The sequence below is a fragment of the Carcharhinus amblyrhynchos genome, chromosome 5 (genome assembly GCF_965287045.1).
Source record: "Carcharhinus amblyrhynchos chromosome 5, sCarAmb.v2.hapA, whole genome shotgun sequence".
NCBI classification, from domain to species: Eukaryota; Metazoa; Chordata; class Chondrichthyes; order Carcharhiniformes; family Carcharhinidae; genus Carcharhinus; species Carcharhinus amblyrhynchos.
Window position 1 is genome coordinate 127,260,596 of NC_137328.1, and position 17,948 is coordinate 127,278,543.

Here is a 17,948-nt window from a genome sequence, read left to right on the forward strand (position 1 = left end):
AGTTACGAGTGGTGTGCCTCAGGGATCTGTTTTGGGGCCACTGCTGTTTGTAATTTTTATTAATGATCTGGATGAGGGTATAGTTGGGTGGATTAGTAAATTTGCTGATGACACCAAAGTCGGAGGTGTGGTAGATTGTGAGGAAGGGTGTCATAGTTTGTAGGAAGACTTGGACAGGTTGCAGAGCTGGGCCGAGAGGTGGCGGATGGAGTTTAATGCGGAGAAGTGTGAGGTAATTCACTTTGGTAGGAATAACAGATGTGTTGAGTATAGGGCTAACGGGAGGACTTTGAATAGTGTGGATGAACAGAGGGATCTAGGTGTATGTGTACATAGATCCCTGAAGGTTGGGAATCAAGTAGATAGGGTTGTTAAGAAGGCATACGGTGTCTTGGCGTTTATTGGTAGGGGGATTGAATTTAGGAGTCGCAGTGTCATGTTGCAACTGTACACAACTCTGGTGCGGCCGCACTTGGAGTACTGTGTGCAGTTCTGGTCCCCACATTACAGGAAGGATGTGGAGGCTTTGGAGAGGGTGCAGAGGAGGTTTACCAGGATGTTGCCTGGTATGGAGGGGAGGTCCTATGAGGAGAGACTGAGGGATTTGGGGTTGTTTTCGCTGGAAAGAAGGCGGCTAAGAGGGGATCTTATTGAAATATATAAGATGATTAGAGGTTTAGATAGGGTGGACAGTGATAGCCTTTTTCCTCGGATGGAGAAAGCTAGCACGAGGGGGCATGGCTTTAAATTAAGGGGGGGTAGTTATAGGACGGATGTCAGGGGTAGGTTCTTTACCCAGAGGGTGGTGAGGGATTGGAATGCCCTGCCTGCTGCAGTTGTAAATGCGCCTAGTTTGGGGGCGTTTAAGAGGTCCGTGGATAGGTTTATGGACGAAAAGGGATTGGTTTAGGTTAGAGGGTCATTGTTTTTTTTTAACTGGTCGGCGCAACATCGTGGGCCGAAGGGCCTGTTCTGCGCTGTAATGTTCTATGTTCTAAAGGAACAGCAGCAGGAGAGGATAGAACAGATAAAAGCCGAAAAGGACAGAGAGATAGATGAATTAAGGCGAACTAACCAGGCAAATTTATTGCATCTGGGCAATTTCCAAACCCAGTATGAGAGAGCCTACCAAGATGCCCAGTGTGCTGTCTTGGCCAGAGATGAAGCTGAGCAGGCAGTAGCACGATTGGAAGCTAACTGCACTGATCTGCAGGCTGCTATAAAAGCTCTACATCAAGCCAGTAAAGAACAGAGACAGGCAACTGCTGACCACTCAAAATGCCAACGAGAAATCTCAAGGCTGGAATCCCTATTATCAGTTCAAAATGGATTTATCTGTGCCTTCGGGACAGAAGAGGAAAAGGGGATAGAGAGTGCAGACTGGGGAGAGTTAAAGGAGAATGCTAGACTTTATGTTATGCAAACCGAGGGTTGGGGTCCACCACCATCTTTCCCAGGGGAGGTCATACCCACGGCACCCCCAGATTTACCTCCAGTACCGGTGTACCCTGTGATGACTGAACGTCGGACAGGAGGGGGTCAGGACTCAGCTGTTACATACACGACTCCATTTACAGTGGCACAATTGGCTGAGATTGCAAATAAAATCACAACTTTTGAGCCATCGGCTGACCCATACAGTTTCTTTGAGGATGTTAGGCAGCAAAAGGTAATGCATGGGCTGGATGAGAGAGAGGAGGTGAAGCTGATAGTCATGTGCTTAAGCAAGTCTGTACGGTCTGCCCTGCCAGCCCCTCAAAATGTTGGGGAAGGAACATTAAACGAAATTAAGGAAGCGATATTGACTGCAATAGGATTTAATAAAGGGGATCCTGTAGATGGGTTAAATAAATGCAGACAGAGGAAAGGGGAACATCCGACAGCCTTTGCCCGTCGTTTGTGGATCCACTTCACAGGAGTATATGGGGAATTAGATCGGGCTAGATTAAATGAAGCTGATTCATCCAAATGGGCTAGGACATTAGTGTCGTATGCTACAGAGGAAGGCAAGAAAGCCTGTGCTAATTTTGACCCTGCAGAAACCACACACAATGAAGCGTGGGTTCTCCGACGCTTAGCTCGAATCTGGGAACAGGAAGCTCAGGGAGCCCCAACGTCACGGTCAGAAAAGGAGGCAAAAATGCTTCCGATGAGGGCTAGTCAGGGTCCAGTATGGAGAAACGAAGGTAGAGGGGATCACCAAGACCAGAGAAGTACAGGTCTACCTTACACAGCAGCCCCAGGGAGAGATAGAGGGACATGTTTTAATAGTGGGCAGTCGGGACACTTTGCCCGAGATTGTAGGAGACCCCCGCCACCATATACATTGTCCCCGAGACTATCAGGACCACCGGCTCCACCAGTTAGGGCAGCCCCTAGGTACGAGAGGGAACATCGCCCACTACCGGTGGAAGGTCCTGGTCAGGCCATGCATATCATAAGTGCAAGCCCATCACTGTACCCAACTGTTCCCGCCTGTGGAACTCTAGATTGACGGTGTCTGGCCTCTCCAACCTGGATCTGTAGCACCGGGTGGGATAGTGTAGGGAGACCCCTAGTTAATGGCGAGGTAAGAGGCCACCTTGTAGAATTCCTTTGGGACACTGGAGTCTCCCGAACTATCCTGAATGTATCAAAGTTAAAAACAGACATCCCTTGGATAACTACAGGCACAATTGCACTTAGTGGATTTACAGGACACATGCAGCAGGGATGCATCACAGCCCCTGTACAGGTCCTTTTGGGTAACATGGTCTGTGACCATCCAGTAGTGTTAGTCGACCTTCCCCCAAGTGCTGAACACATCCTTGGGGCCGATTATATGAATAAATATAATCTTTCATTTGATCCGGCTAATCAATGTATTTGGCAGATGGCTACGATTAGTAGAGCACCATCAATCATTCCAGTCGGAACATATACTAATAGGATTAGCACAATAGGGGAATTCTGGTTTGATCCCTTAATGATTAGCAATGATCCAGCCGTCAGGGAGGTGCTTCAAAGACACAATGGGGTGTTTGCACGGCATAAACATGACTGTGGCCGGATACCTGGGGAGGTGTTAATCGAAGGACCAGGTCCAAAACCACAGAGACAATATGGTTTCCCCAAAGAGGCAGAGGGGGTGGTGGCCAGGGTAATTGATAGTCTATTACAGCAGGGGGTGTTGAGACAAGTGGCATCCACAAATAATGCACCAATATGGCCCGTGAAGAAAGTGGATGGATCATGGAGGTTAACAATAGACTACCGGGAATTAAATAAGGTTACCCCACTCACGGCCCCCACAGTAGCCACAAACCCCCATGATGAAACAGGGACCCCAGGCAAAGTTTTTCACAGTATTAGATATCAGTAACGGCTTTTGGGCCATCCCTTTAAATCGGTCTTGCCAGTACAAGTTTGCTTTTACCTTTCAGGGACAGCAATACACTTGGACTTGCCTACCACAGGGTTTTCATAATTCCCCATCCATCTTTCACAGACGACTAGCTACCAGACTAGAAAAGTTTTCACAACCCGAGTGCTTGGTCCAGTATGTAGATGATTTATTGTTACAGACCAACACCAAAGAGGAACATATAACATTGCTGGATGAATTACTCGCACTGCTCCACTCATTAGGCTGCAAAGTCAACCCGAAAAAGACCCAACTTTTGCAACCCAAGGTTATATACCTAGGTACAGTGATTACCTATGGGAAGAGGGAGATCGACCAGAAAAGGATAGATTCTATAGTGCATCTTCCACTGCCCCGAGATGTGAGTGCCCTCCGATCTTTCCTAGGTCTAGTAGGGTACTGTCGAAACCTTATAGATGGCTTCGCCACCAAGGCAGCCCCACTTGCTGAATTGCTAAAGAAAAACGCAACCTGGAAGTGGACTGAGCAGCACACAGCTGCAGTAACCGATTTAAAGCATGCCCTTGCCACAGCACCAGCCTTACTAGTCCCTGACCCAGATCTACCATATGCCTTAGAAGTTGCAGCCACTGACCACACACTGTCAGCCATATTATTACAAGGAAGACATGGTAGACTAGGCCCAGTAGCTTACGCCTCACGAGTATTGAACCCAGTTGAACAGGGTTTCTCTGGGTGTGAACGACACTTGCTTGCGGTATTTTGGGCTGTGCAGCATTTCGCTTATATCACTGGACTGAACCCAATAACTGTTCTTACTGAACACACCCCAACCCAGCTTCTGCTAGATGGCCACCTTAAAGATGGCTCAGTAAGTCAGGTCCGTGCTGCCCATTGGGCACGACTACTGCAGGGACAGTGACCAGGTGTGTAGATGAGAGCAGTGCAGTTGATGTAGTTTATATGGATTTCAGGTTTATATGGGCCTTTGACAAAGTCCCATATGTGAGAATTATAAAGAAGATAAATGCACTTGGGATACAGGATAATTTAATAAAATAGACTCAAAATTGGCTCAGTGTTAGGGGACCGAGGGTGATGACAAAAGGTTGCATTAGTGGCTGGAAGCCGTGTCCAGTGCCATACCACAGGGATCTGTGTTGGACCCCCTATTTTTTATAATTTGTATAAACAACATAGATGACCATGTGGGGGGTAGCATTAGTAAGTTTGTGGATGCACAAAGATTGGCCAAGTGGTTAACAGTGAGGTGGAGTGTCTTGGGCTACCGGAAGATATATACGGAATGGTCAAATGGGCGGATAAGTGGCAGATGGAATTTATCCCTGAAAAGTGTGAGATGATACACTTTGGAAGGAGTAATTTGACAAGGAAATATTCAATGAATGATAGGATAATAGGAAGTTTTGTAGAACAAAGGAACCTTGGCGTGTTTGACCACAGACCTCTGAAGATGAAAGGGCATGCTAGTAGGGTGGTGAAAAAGGCAAATGGGACACTTGCCTTTATCAATCAAGATATTGATTACAAAAGCAGCAAAATCATGTTGGGGTTGTATAGAACTTTGGTGAGGTCACAGCTAGAGCACTGTGTGCAGTTTTGGTCGCCACATTATAGGAAGGATGTTATTACATTGGAGGGAACGCAGGGGAGATTCACCAGGATGCTGCCTGGGATGGAACATTTAAGTTATAAAGAGAGGTTGGATAGGCTTGAGTTGTTTTTGTTAGAGCAGAGGAGACTGAGGGGTGACCTGATCAAGGTGTACAAGATTGTGAGGGACATGGACAGAGTGGATAAGGAGCAGCTGTTCCCCTTAGCAAGCGGGTTACAAGGGGATACAAGTTAAAAGTGAGGGGCAGGAAGTTTAGGGGGGATTTTACAGAAAGATTTTTTTACCCAGAGGGTTGTGAGGGTCTGGAATGCACTGCCTGGGAGGGTGGTGGAAATGGGATGCCTCACATCTTTAAAAAGTACCTGGATGAGCACTTGGCACATCATAACACTCAGGGCTATGGGCCAAATGCTGTCAAGTGGGGTTAGGTGTGAGGTGAGGTGTTTCTTGCATGTCGGTGCAGATTCGATGGGCCGAAGGGTCTCTTCTGCACTGTATGATTCTATGAAAATCTGACTCTGAGCCACTTGAGCAAATATTAGGTCTGATTACCAAAAGCTACCAAAGTGGCTGTTTTTAAGGAGTGCGTTAAAGGAGGAAATGAATAGTGTACGATGGGTATTTTGGAGATTAAGACACAGGCAACAATTCCTATTTGTTTTAGGGTTTGTTCCACTTGTAATTTAGAACATTAATGGTTAATTTTAACCCCACAAGAGAAGTGAGTTTGGGTTAGGTGGGATGTGAAAATGTTAAAAATTTCAAATCAGCATTTGAGTGTTGTCAAATCTGCACATGCCCAATTTTAATGGAGATAGGACAGAGATGGGTGACAGGAACTGCTTGTAGGAGGAGATCCTTAATTAGCTAGATTCCTGTATTTAACTCAATTTGTTTTGATTTTCTTGGCCTCTGGAAACCTGGCCAATAAACATATTTATTGCACAATTTTTGGCCCAGAAGGAGTGCTTCCTCCAACCCCAGAAAGCAAACCTATAAACCACCTCCCTGCCTCAACATTATCTGCACTGCAATCTGTCCAGTGTGGGTTGGTTAGCTCAGTTGGCTGGACAGCTGGCTATTGATGCAGAGCAATGCCAACAGTGTATGTTCAATTTCCATACCAGCCTGCCCCTTGCCTAAAGTGTGCTAATCCTCAGATTAAATCACCACCAGTCAGCTCTCCCCCTCAAACTAGAGACCAGTTTACGGTCATCTGGGACTATGGCATCTTTACCTTAACTTTACTGTGATCTATCCAAATCCTTGCCTCCATGATCATCAATCCAGCCCAAATATCGATTACTCACATTTGCTGACATCCCATCAAACAATATTCCATCCACTGCCTCCTGGATCTGTCCATTTCCATTGCCATTATTTTCTTCTAACTCTGCCTTACTAATTCTCCTCCAGTAATCATTAAGCCTCCGATTTACTGACCTATCTCAGGATTATTGATATAATTAAATGATGAACCATTCAGCCCTTCAAGCCCGCTCCGCCATTCACTTTGATCATGGCTGATCATCAAATTCAATCTCCTGATCCTCCCTTCCCATCATTTCTCTTCATCCCTTTAGCCCCAAGAGCTGTGTCTAATTTCTTCTTTAAATCAGACATTTTGGCCTCAACTACTTTCAGTGGTAGTAAATTCCATACGTTTACCACCTGCTGGGTAAAGAAATTTCTCCTCACCTCAGCTCCAAAAGGTTTACCCCTTATCCTCAAATTATGACCCCTAGTCCTGGACTCCCCGACCATTGGGAACATTCTTTCTGAATCTACCCTGTCTAACCCTGTTAGAATTTTATAAGATTCTATGAGATCTCCTCTCACTCTTCTAAACTCCACATGATAGACCTGCCATCCCAGGAATCAGCCTGGTAAACCTTTGCTGTATTCCCTCCATAGCAAGGACAGCCTTCCTCAGATAAGGACTTCAAAACTGCACACTCCACATGTGGCCTCCCCAACGCCGTATACAATTGCAGCAAAACAGTCCTAATCTTATACTCGAATCCTCTCGCTATGAAGGCTAACATACCATTTGCCTTTTTTACTGCCTGTTGTACCTGCGCACTTACTTTCAGTGACTGATGAACAAGGACACCAGTCTCACTGAGTATCCACCTCTCTCAATTTACACCCATTCAAGTAATAATCCGTCTTCCTGTTATTGCTACCAAGGTGGATAACCTCACATTTATCCACATTTTACCGCATCTGTCATGCAGATGCCCACTTACCCAGTCTGTCCAAATCACATTGAAGCATCTCTGCATCCTCCTCACAGCTCATCCTCGCACCAACTTTGTATCATCTGCAGATTTGGAGATAATACATTCAGTTCCCTTTTCCAAATCATTAATATATAATATGAACAGTTGAGGTCCTAGTACAGAGCCCTGCGGAACCCCACTAGTCACTGACTACCAATCAGAAAAAGATCCATTTATGCCAATTCTTTGCTTCCTATCTGCTAACCAGCTTTCTATCCATTGCAAGACATTACCAGCAATCCCACGTGCTTTAACTTTACAAGCCTTTTCTTCATTCATTCTGTGTATTCATTTGTGGGACATGGGCGTCGCTGGCTGGCCAAAATTTATTATCCATCCCTAGTTGCCCTTGAGAAGGTAGTAGTGAGCTGCCTTATTGAATTGCTGCAGTCCATGTTCTGTGGGTTGACCCACAATGCCGTTAGGGAGGGAATTCCAGGATTTTGATCCAGTAACTGCAAAGGAAGGCAATATATTTCAAGTCAGGATGGTGAGTGGCTTGGAGGGGAACTTGCAGGTGGTGGTGTTCCTATTTATCTGCTGCCCTTGTCCTTCCAGCTGGAAGTGGTCATGGGTTTGGAAGGTGCTGCCTAAAGATCTTTGGTGAATTTCTGCAGTGCATCTTTTAGATAGCGTATCCTGCTGCTATTGAGTGTCAGTGGTGAAGGGAGCGAATGTTTGTAGATGTGGCGCCAATCAAGCGGGCTGTAATGTGAGATCTTGTTGAAAGTCTTCTGAAAGTCTAATTAAACCATTGCTTTCCTGGGTCAACTCTACTCATTGCATCCTCAAAAAATTCCAATAGATTCATCAAGCATGGTGCCCTCATCTGAGGAAAGATGTCCTTTCTTTAGTAGGAGAAAAACATAGAACATAGAACACTACAGCACAAACAGGCCCTTCGGCCCACAAGTTGCGCCGATCACATCAATACCTACCAATCCATAGACCTATCTATAACCCCCAATCCCATTAAATCCCATATACTCATCCAGAAGTCTTTTAAAAGACCCAGCAAGTTTGCCTCCACCACCACTGACGGCAGCCGATTCCATTCACTCACCACCCTCTGAGTGAAAAACTTACCCCTAACATCACCTCTGTACTTGCTTCCCTGCACCTTAAATCTGTGTCCTCTCGTAGCTACCATTTCAACCCGGGGAAATAGCCTCTGAGAATCCACCCTATCTATTCCTCGCAACATTTTATAAACCTCTATCAGGTCGCCTCTCAACCTATGCCTCTCCAGGGAGAAGAGTCCCAGCTCCCTCAACCTATCTTCATAAGGCATGCCTCCCAATCCAGGCAACATCCTTGTAAATCTCCTCTGTACCCTTTTAATAGCTTCCACGTCCTTCCTATAGTGAGGCGACCAGAACTGCGCACAGTACTCCAAGTGGGGCCTGACAAGGGACTTATAAAGTTGCAGCATTACCTCCCGATTCCTAAACTCAATCCCTCAATTAATGAAGGCCAGTACACCATACGCCTTCTTGACCACATCCTCCACCTGCGAGGCCGATTTAAGAGTCCTGTGGACCCGGACCCCAAGATCCTTCTGCTCTTCAACACTGCTAAGACTCCTGCCCTTGATAGTGTACTCGTTCATCCCGTTGGTCCTGCCAAAATGGACCACTACACATTTATCCGCGTTGAAGTCCATCTGCCACTTCTCCGCCCAGTCTTGCATCCTATTTATGTCCTGCTGCAACTTCTGACATCCTTCCAGACCATCCACAACACCACCGACCTTCGTGTCATCGGCGAACTTACTAACCCATCCCTCCACTTCCTCATCTAGGTCATTTATGAAAATGACAAACAGCAAGGGTCCTAGAACAGATCCCTGGGGCACTCCACTGGTGACCGACCTCCATGCAGAAAAAGACCCATCCACAACCACTCTCTGCCTTCTGCAGGCAAGCCAGTTCTGGATCCACAAGGCCAAAGCCCCTTGGATCCCATGCCCTCTCACCTTCTCAAGAAGTCTTGCATGGGGGACCTTATCAAACGCCTTGCTGAAGTCCAGGTACACCACATCCACTGCTCTTCCTTCATCAATGTGTTCAGTCACATTTTCGAAGAATTCAACTAGGCTCGTAAGGCACAACCTGCCCTTGACAAAACCGTGCTGACTATTTCTGATCATGCTAAACCTCTCCAAATGCTCATAAATCTTGTCCCTCAGAAGCCTCTCCATCAGCTTACCAACCACTGAGGTCAGACTCACCGGTCGGTAATTTCCCAGGCTATCCCTGTTCCCTTTCTTGAAAATAGGAACTACATCCGCAATCCTCCAATCCTCCGGAACCTCTCCCGCCTCCATCGACGACGCAAAAAGTGAAGGTTTACCACGCTGATTCCTGGGATGCAAGGTCTTTCAAATGAAGAGACACTAAGTCGGTTAGGATTATATTCACTGCAGTTTAGAAGAATGAAATGGGATCTCATAGAAACTTATAAAATTCTAACAGGATTAGACAGGATAGATTCAGAAAGAATGTTCCCAGTGGTGGAGGAGTCCAGAATCAGGGGTCATAGCTTGAGGATAAGGGATAAACCTTTTAGAGCTGAGGTGAGGAGAAATTTTTTCACCCAGAGGATGGTGAATATGTGGAATTCACTACCACCAAACATGTCTGTTTTCACAAAGAAATTAGATATAGCTCTTCGGGCCAAAAGGGATCAAAGGATATAGGAGGAAGGAGGGATCAGGATGTTGAACTTGATGATCTACTCAAAGGGGCCAAATGGCCTACTCCTGCTTTTAGTTTCTACGTTTGTATGTTTCTATATGGTAGGCCCATTCAAAAGTCTAATGGCAGTAGGGAAGAAGCTGTTGTTGAGTCGGTTGGAAGTTTTCAAACTTTTGTATTTTTTTCATGACGGAAGAAGGTGAAAAGGAGCATGTTAGGAATGTGTGGGGTCCTTGATTATGCTGGTCGCTTTTCCGAGGCAGTAAGAAATGTGGACGGAATCAATGGATGGGAGGCTGGCTTGTGTGATGGATTGGGCTATATTCACAACTCTTTGTAGTTTCTTGCTGTCATGGTCAGAACAGGAGCCCATACCAAGCTGTGATACAACTGGAAAGGATGCTTTCTGTTGCACCTGCCAAAATTGATGAGAGTTGAAGTGGACATGCTGAATTTCCTTGGCCTCCTGAGAAAGTAGAAGCATTGGTGGGCTTTCTTGACTATAGTGTCAGCACAGGGGGATCAAGATGATGGAAATAGCCCCAGCAGAGCTATTGATGGGCAGATGCTTTTGGACTTGGCTTAGCCTGACTTTCCCAAATCAGGCCAGCAATGTCGAGTTTGAACACGAGCCCCACAAAAGTGCATGATGATCAGAGACAGGATAGAGACTTCAAACTAGGAGATATTGTCCGTGTGAGGAACTTTGTGGATTCTGGGATTTTTTGTTTGATTTATTATTCTCATATATATTAGTATAGCGTAAAAAACAACAAAGAATGACTAAGAAAGCGATAAAGAAAGGAAAGATAGAGTATGAAGCTAAACTAGCTCTAAATATAAAAAATGATAGTAAAAGTTTTTACAAATATATAAAGAAGAAGAGACTGGCGAGAGTGAATGTTGGACCCTTGGAGGACAAGAGGGGGAATTTAGCGGTGAGTAACGAGGCTTTAAAGCTGAGGCTTTAAATAAGTTTTTTGTGTCGGTCTTCATGGAGGAGGACACAAATAGCTTACCGAATGTTAAAGTTAGAGGGACGGTAGGAGATGAGGTCCTTAATGCAATTACTGTCACTAGAGAGGTAGTGCTTGGTAGACTAACGGGACTGAAGGTAGACAAGTCCCCGGGACCAGATGGAATGAATCCCATGGCTCTGAAAGAAATGGCAGAAGTAATAGTGGATGCCTTAGTAATTATTTATCAAAATTCGCTGGACTCTGGGGAAGTGCCGGAGGATTGGAAAACGGCTAATGTTACGCCGCTGTTTAAAAAAGGTAGCAGACAAAAGGCAGGGAATTATAGGCCGGTTAGCTTAACGTCCGTAGTTGGAAAAAAGCTCGAATCCATCATCAAAGAAGAAATAGCAAGACACCTGAGAACGGTTTGATCAAGCAGACGCAGCACAGATTCATGAAGGGGAAGTCATGTTTAACGAATTTATTGGATTTCTATGAGGATGTGACTAGTGCGGTAGACAGAGGGGAACCTGTGATGTGGTGTTTTTAGATTTCCACAGGGCGTATGATAAGATGCCTCACAAAAGGTTGTTGCAGAAGGTTAGGGTACATGGAATTGGGGATAAAGTGTTCGCTTGGATTGAGGAAAGGTTATCTAACAGGAAGCAGAGAGTTGGAATCAATGGGTGCTTTTCTGGTTGGCAGCTGGTGACTAGTGGAGTGCCGCAGGGATCGGTGCTGGGGCCTCAACTGTTTACCATTTACATAGACGATCTGGAGGAGGGGGCTGAGTGTAGGGTAACAAAACTTGCTGATGACACGAAGATGAGTGGAAAAGCAAATTGCATGGAGGGAGCGGAAAGTCTGCAGAGAGATCTGGATAGACTGAACGAGTGGGCGAGGAATTGGCAGATGGAGTATAACGTTAGCAAATGTGAGGTTATCCACTTTGGTAGAAATAATAGTAGGAGGGATTATTATTTAAATGGTGAAAAGCTGCAGCATGCTACTGTGCAGAGGGACCTGGGGGTCCTTGTGCACGAATTGCAAAAACCCAGTCTGCAGGTGCAGCAGGTGATCAAGAAGGCGAATGGGATGCTGGCCTTTATAGCGAGGGGGATAGAATATAAAAGTAGGGAGGTCTTGCTGCAACAGTACAGGGCACTGGTGAGGCCGCAGCTGGAGTACTGTGTGCAGTTTTGGTCCCCTTATTTGCAGAAGGATATATTGGCCTTGGAGAGAGAAGGTTCACCAGGCTGATACCGGAGATGAGGGGGTTAGCTTATGAAGAGAGATTGAATAGACTGGGCCTGTACTCTTTAGAGTCTAGAAGGCTGAGGGGGGATCTTATAGAGACATATAAGATAATGAAGGGGCTAGATAGGGTAGAGGTAGAGAGATTCATTAAAGAGAAGTCGTGTCTGACAAATTTACTGGAGTTCTATGAGGATGTGTCTAGGGCGGTGGATAGAGGAGAGCCGGTGGATGTGGTCTTTCTAGATTTTCAGAAGGCGTTTGACAAAGTACCTCACAAGAGGTTATTACAGAAGGTCGAGGGACAGGGAGTTGGGGGTAGGGTGTTAGCGATCATGCTCCTATTTCTTATGTTCTTATGTTCTTATTCTTCCCGCTTAGAAAGGAAAACAGAACTAGAGGGCACAGTCTCAAAATAAGGGGGGGGCACTTTAAAATGGAGTTGAGGAGGAACTTCTTCACTCACAAGGTGGTGAATCTCTGGAATTCTCTGCCCATTGAAGTGGTGGAGGCTACCTAGTTGAATATATTTAAGTCACGGGTAGATAGGTTTCTGATAGACAAGGGAATTAAGGGTTATGGGGAGAAAGCGGGAAAGTGGAACTGATCCGCTTCAGATCAGCCATGATCTTATTGGATGGCAGGGCAGGCTTGAAGGGCTAGTTGGCCTACTCCTGCTCCTATTTCTTATGTAAAAGTATTGTTTCCTGCATGCTATACAGATAAAGGGTGTATGGAGTGTCAGGGAGGGGTAGTACCTCTGGTGGGGGAACCCTTTTGCGTCCCTTTCAGGGCGGCTTGTTCACCGTTTGTCCCCACTGGCACTCAGCTCTCATCTGTGGCTCCCCGTAGCTGTTTGCATGTGACAGCGGCCACACCCCGGGCAACGGCTTCGACAAGCCGGCTAAACCAGGTGAGTTAGCTGACAGGTCTCAGCCCTCGGTGAGATAGGGAGATGTTTATCCCAGCATATAAAGACAGACTCTGGCGGATTGAGCTGACAAGACCAACGCAAGACCCATCGGTCAAGAAGACGGTCTCTGCAAGCCTCGTGGAATGCCAAGATACAGAAGATGTCCTGGTCATCCACTGCACCTAATCCCATCTCCAGTGTCTTGTCTCTTGTCTTGCCACTGGATCTAGATGGGAATTGGGAAGAGAAAGTGAGGCTGATGCGGCGCAACTCTCCCTCCCTTTAATCCAAATCAAGCACTAGTCTCGACATCATCATCATCATCAGTATCCTGTTCAACCCTTGACGTCCTGTGGTGATGGGCGAGCAATGAAGCAGCAGGTGCAGATACACTGGGAGCTGTAGTCACGGACTTGCACACAGGCGGCTCAGGTCTAATGGTCGTTTTCTGCTGACCGAAGCTGCAGTGATACTTGGCGCCTACCTGGGCAACAAAACTGAAGGTCTACAGCGCCGTGGTACTCACTACCCTCCTGTATGCCTGTGAAACATGGACTGTGTATCAAAGGTATGCAAGATAGCTCAATCATTTCCACTTAACTTGTCTTCACAGAATATTACACATCAGTTGACAAGACAAAGTACCAGACACTGAAGTTCTCTCTAGAGCAAGTCTACCATCAGTCCACACGCTGCTGATGAGAGCGCAGACCCGTTGGGCAGGTCATGTCATCCGTATGGCAGACAAGCGCATATCCAAGCAGCTCCTTTTTGGGGAATTCTCTGCTGGAAGATGCTCGTAAGGAGGGCAAAAGAAACGTTTCAAAGACACACTCAAGGCCTTCCTGAAGTCACTTGACATAGACATGACCACCTGGGAAATGCTGCCACAAAACCGCCCTACCTGGCACTGCCACATCCACAAGGGCTGTCAAGCTTACAAAGCAAGGTGCATTGCTGAAGCACAACTTAAGCGCGAGCTGCACAAGTCCAGAGCCACCGGTGCAACAACTACAGTGCCTACTATCCAATATGTGCCAGGGCATTCCATGCCCGAATTGGCCTGATCAGTCATATTCGAACACACTACATCCAGCCTCAAAATGACTAATGGTGTTGAGGTCCTCATTGATGACAATGGATGAACAAAAACAACAGACAAAGCATACTATTCAGAGAGAAGGAAAAGAGAGGATGCAGAATGTAGTGTTGCAGTCATAGCTAGGGTATAGAGAAAGATTAATTTAGTGCGAGGTAGGTCTACTCAAAAGTCTGATGGCAGCAGGGAAGAAGCTGTTTGTGAGTTGGTTGGTACGTGACCTCAGACTTTTGTATTGTTTTCGCAATGGAAGAAGGTGGAAGAGAGAATGTCCAGGGTGTGTGGGATCCTTAATTATGCTGGCTGCTTTTCCAAGGCAGCGGGAAATGCAGACTCAAGAAAACAGGACTTACATGGTTAAAAACCATGAAGAAGATCTTAAAGAAGCATGTACATCATTTCTGTCACAGGCAACCCTCCACAGAGCAACTGTTTTCTAAAATGCAAGAGTCAGCCATCTCGCAATGGACATTTTGGCTTGGACATGGAGGCAGAGGCTGTGGGCACCCAGTCAGAGGGCACCACTGAGGATGAGCCCCCTGTAGTGGCTCTTTGACACTTTCACAGAAGAGGCTTATCTGTGATGCACCCAACCAGACCCTACAAGCAATGAAGATGAGGCCATGGGCAAAGAGACAGGGAAGGCCCCATCACCATGGAAACAAAGTGGGGGTGGGTAGGAGAGGTGGAAAGGTGTGATAACCCCCACGAGGTCCATGGGAATCATCGATTGTTCTCCCTGTGATGCTCACTGAGCACAAGTTCCCCTGGTAACAGGCAGTGGCCTGCCCAACTGAAATTCACTACTTGGACTTTTGTAAGGCAGGCCTGCTGAACTGTAATCCCAGGCAGGGACTCGTGTTTGTACACCATGGTAGTCATTTTTCTTTGCATTCTATAATAAACTATGCCCCTTTCCAATCAATTTTCCTGCGTCATTACATTAATATTTCCCTTTTTTGGGCATCTTCTTTTGTATCGCTGTTAAAACTAGTCATTCAGTGGGATACATCTGATTTACTAATATCGTTGAAGAAAATAATTCTGCCATCCTAACCTACTCTGACGTACATGTGTCTCCAGACCCACAGTTGTTGTCTTTTGATTGCCCGCTGAGCAGTGTGACAATACTGTGCCTTAAAGAAATGTAAATATGTCATGTTTCTTGTGGGGAGATTGTTTTATACTTCAGCATGATTACAGTGTTGGTTGTGTATAACCGGCAGCTCATATGCCAAGCGTGCAGAAGAATAATTGCTCTTAGTTATTGGAGTGTTTGTTTTAATTTGAGTTAATGCAGTGCTTTTTTTTTGAGTTGTCTCCTGGGATTTCAATGTAGGGTTTAATGAGGTTGATTGACAGGAGAAAGTCACACGACCAGGCAGAGCTGGACTAACAAAGAGAGACAAGCAGGCAGTTGCTGTTATAATTTGAAAGGAGCAGCTCTCTCTCTTTCTCTCTCTGGAAATTGAAGTCGAGAGCCTGCTAGAAAATAGGTATATCTCTCTCGAGATCTGCAAAAGACAAAAGTTGTTTTCTCTCTTTCTGTGGTGTTCTGCTGTGATTTTGAAGACACGTTTTTGGAGGCTGCTGTCTTGAGACTTGAAGGCAGGTATCATAGATCCCTACAGTGCAGAAAGAGGCCCTTCGAGTCTGTACCAAACACAATCCCACCCAGGCCCTACCCCCATAAACCCTACATATTAAACCCACTAATCCCTCTAACCTTGACACTAAGGGGCAATTTCTTAGCATGGCAAATCAATCTAACCCACAGATCTCTGGACTGTGGGAGGAAGCCAGAGCACCCAGAGGACACCCACGCAGACACAGGAAGAACATGCAAACTCCACACAGACAGTGACCCGAGCCGGGAATCAAACCCAGGACCCTGGAGCTGTGAAGCAGCAGTGCTAACTACTGTGCTACCATGCCGCCCATGGTATCTCTGTTTCTCTGTCCAGAGGTGTTAAAAGATTGGAAGACTGTTATCGAAGTAAACCTGTGCGTTTTTGCCAACTGAACCTGAAGAGGAATTTGTGTCTATTCGGAGATAGATGAGGACAATGTTGTAGATGTTGTCTGCATGGATCTCAGCAAGGCCTTTGACAAGGTATCGCATGGGAGACTGGTCAATAAGGTTAGGTCACATGGGATCCAGGGAGAACTAGCCAATTAGATACAACATTGTCTTGTCAGCCACTTCAGTTCTTGAACAGCAGGTTAGGTGTAAGGATTCGCATTTTAATCAGTAATCTCTAAACTGTCTGTGCTTTATATGCTCTGTCTGAGGCCAGAACTCTCCATTCACCTGACGAAGAGGGTAACCCCTCGAAAGCTTGTGAGAATATTATCAAATAAATAGGTTGGACTAAAACCTGGTGTTGTCAGACTTTTTACTGTGTTTTTGCCAGTAGGAAACAGAGCGTGTGCTTGTTTTTTAGACTGGAAGCTTGTGACTAGCGGTATGCTACAGGGATCAGTGTTGGGTCCACTGTTGTTTATGATTTATTCATTGGATGAAAATATAGGAGGCATGGTCAGTAAGTTTGTGGATAACACGATGGTGTAGTGAATAGTGAAGAAGGTCATGTAAGACTACCACAGGATGTTGATCAATAGGGCCAGTGGGTCGAAGAATGGAAGATGGAGTTTAATTCAGATGAATGCGAGGTGTTGTATTTTGGTAAAATAATCCAGGGCAGGATTTACACAATTAATGGTGGGCCCTGGAAAGTGCTGTCAAACAGAGAGACCGAAGGGTAGAGAAACATAGTTCCTTGAAAATGGTGTCACAGGTAGACAGAGTGGTGAAGAAGGCGTTTGGCACATTTGCTTCATTGGTCAGAGCACTGAGGCAGGTACAATAATGTATTTTTTGCTTGACAGTAGCTTCATGTTAGTGGCAAATACTACGTGTAGCAACATGTAGCTTCATCTGCTGCTCAGACTCTGAGATTCCTTGCCCTTCCAGGGTAATCTAAGATACACTGGACACTTCACAGGGTCAAGAGTGATAGCCTTAGGTCTGCTTATGAGTTTGTGTGATGAACAATGTGAAATGATCCGATCAGGGTAGCCATTATCCCACAGGATTGCTGTGATGCACCCTATTTTAGCATCAAGCTTGCATAGTGAGCAAATGTCTGGGGTGCTCTTTATGAGGCTGCCAATAAGACTACTCTTATAAAGCAGGGATATATTGAACAGTGAAGGTGAGCTTGTGACAGACCATGGTAGAGAACATCCCCCCACACCCAACCCCCGGGCAGATTTCTCAATGGTACATCAAGGAAAGGGAGTTAATTTGACTGCTGTGTTTCAAAGGTGGATTTCAGCACAGGATGAAGCCCATTAAGAAATGTGAGGAAATTATTACATTATCCCACGGATTTAAGTATAGCAAACATAGTAACCACACTTTGGAAATATACAAGGGTTAGGAGGTCAGGTGTCATTCATTGAAGACAAGTTTTTCATGGAATCCAATGAAGATGTTCGTGAGAATTAGACCTAGTGGATATCCTATGGCAACACCAGTCCAAAGACGTGCGGGTTAGGTTGATTGGCTACACTAAGAAATTGCCCCTTAGTGTCCAGGGATGAGTAGGTTAGAGGGATTAGTGGGTATAATATGTAGGGATATGGGGGTAGGGCCTGGTTGGCGCTGACTCGATGGGCCGAAGGGCCTCTCTCTGCACTGTAGGGTTCTATGATCTGTGATCTATGACCATCCATTTGAGCA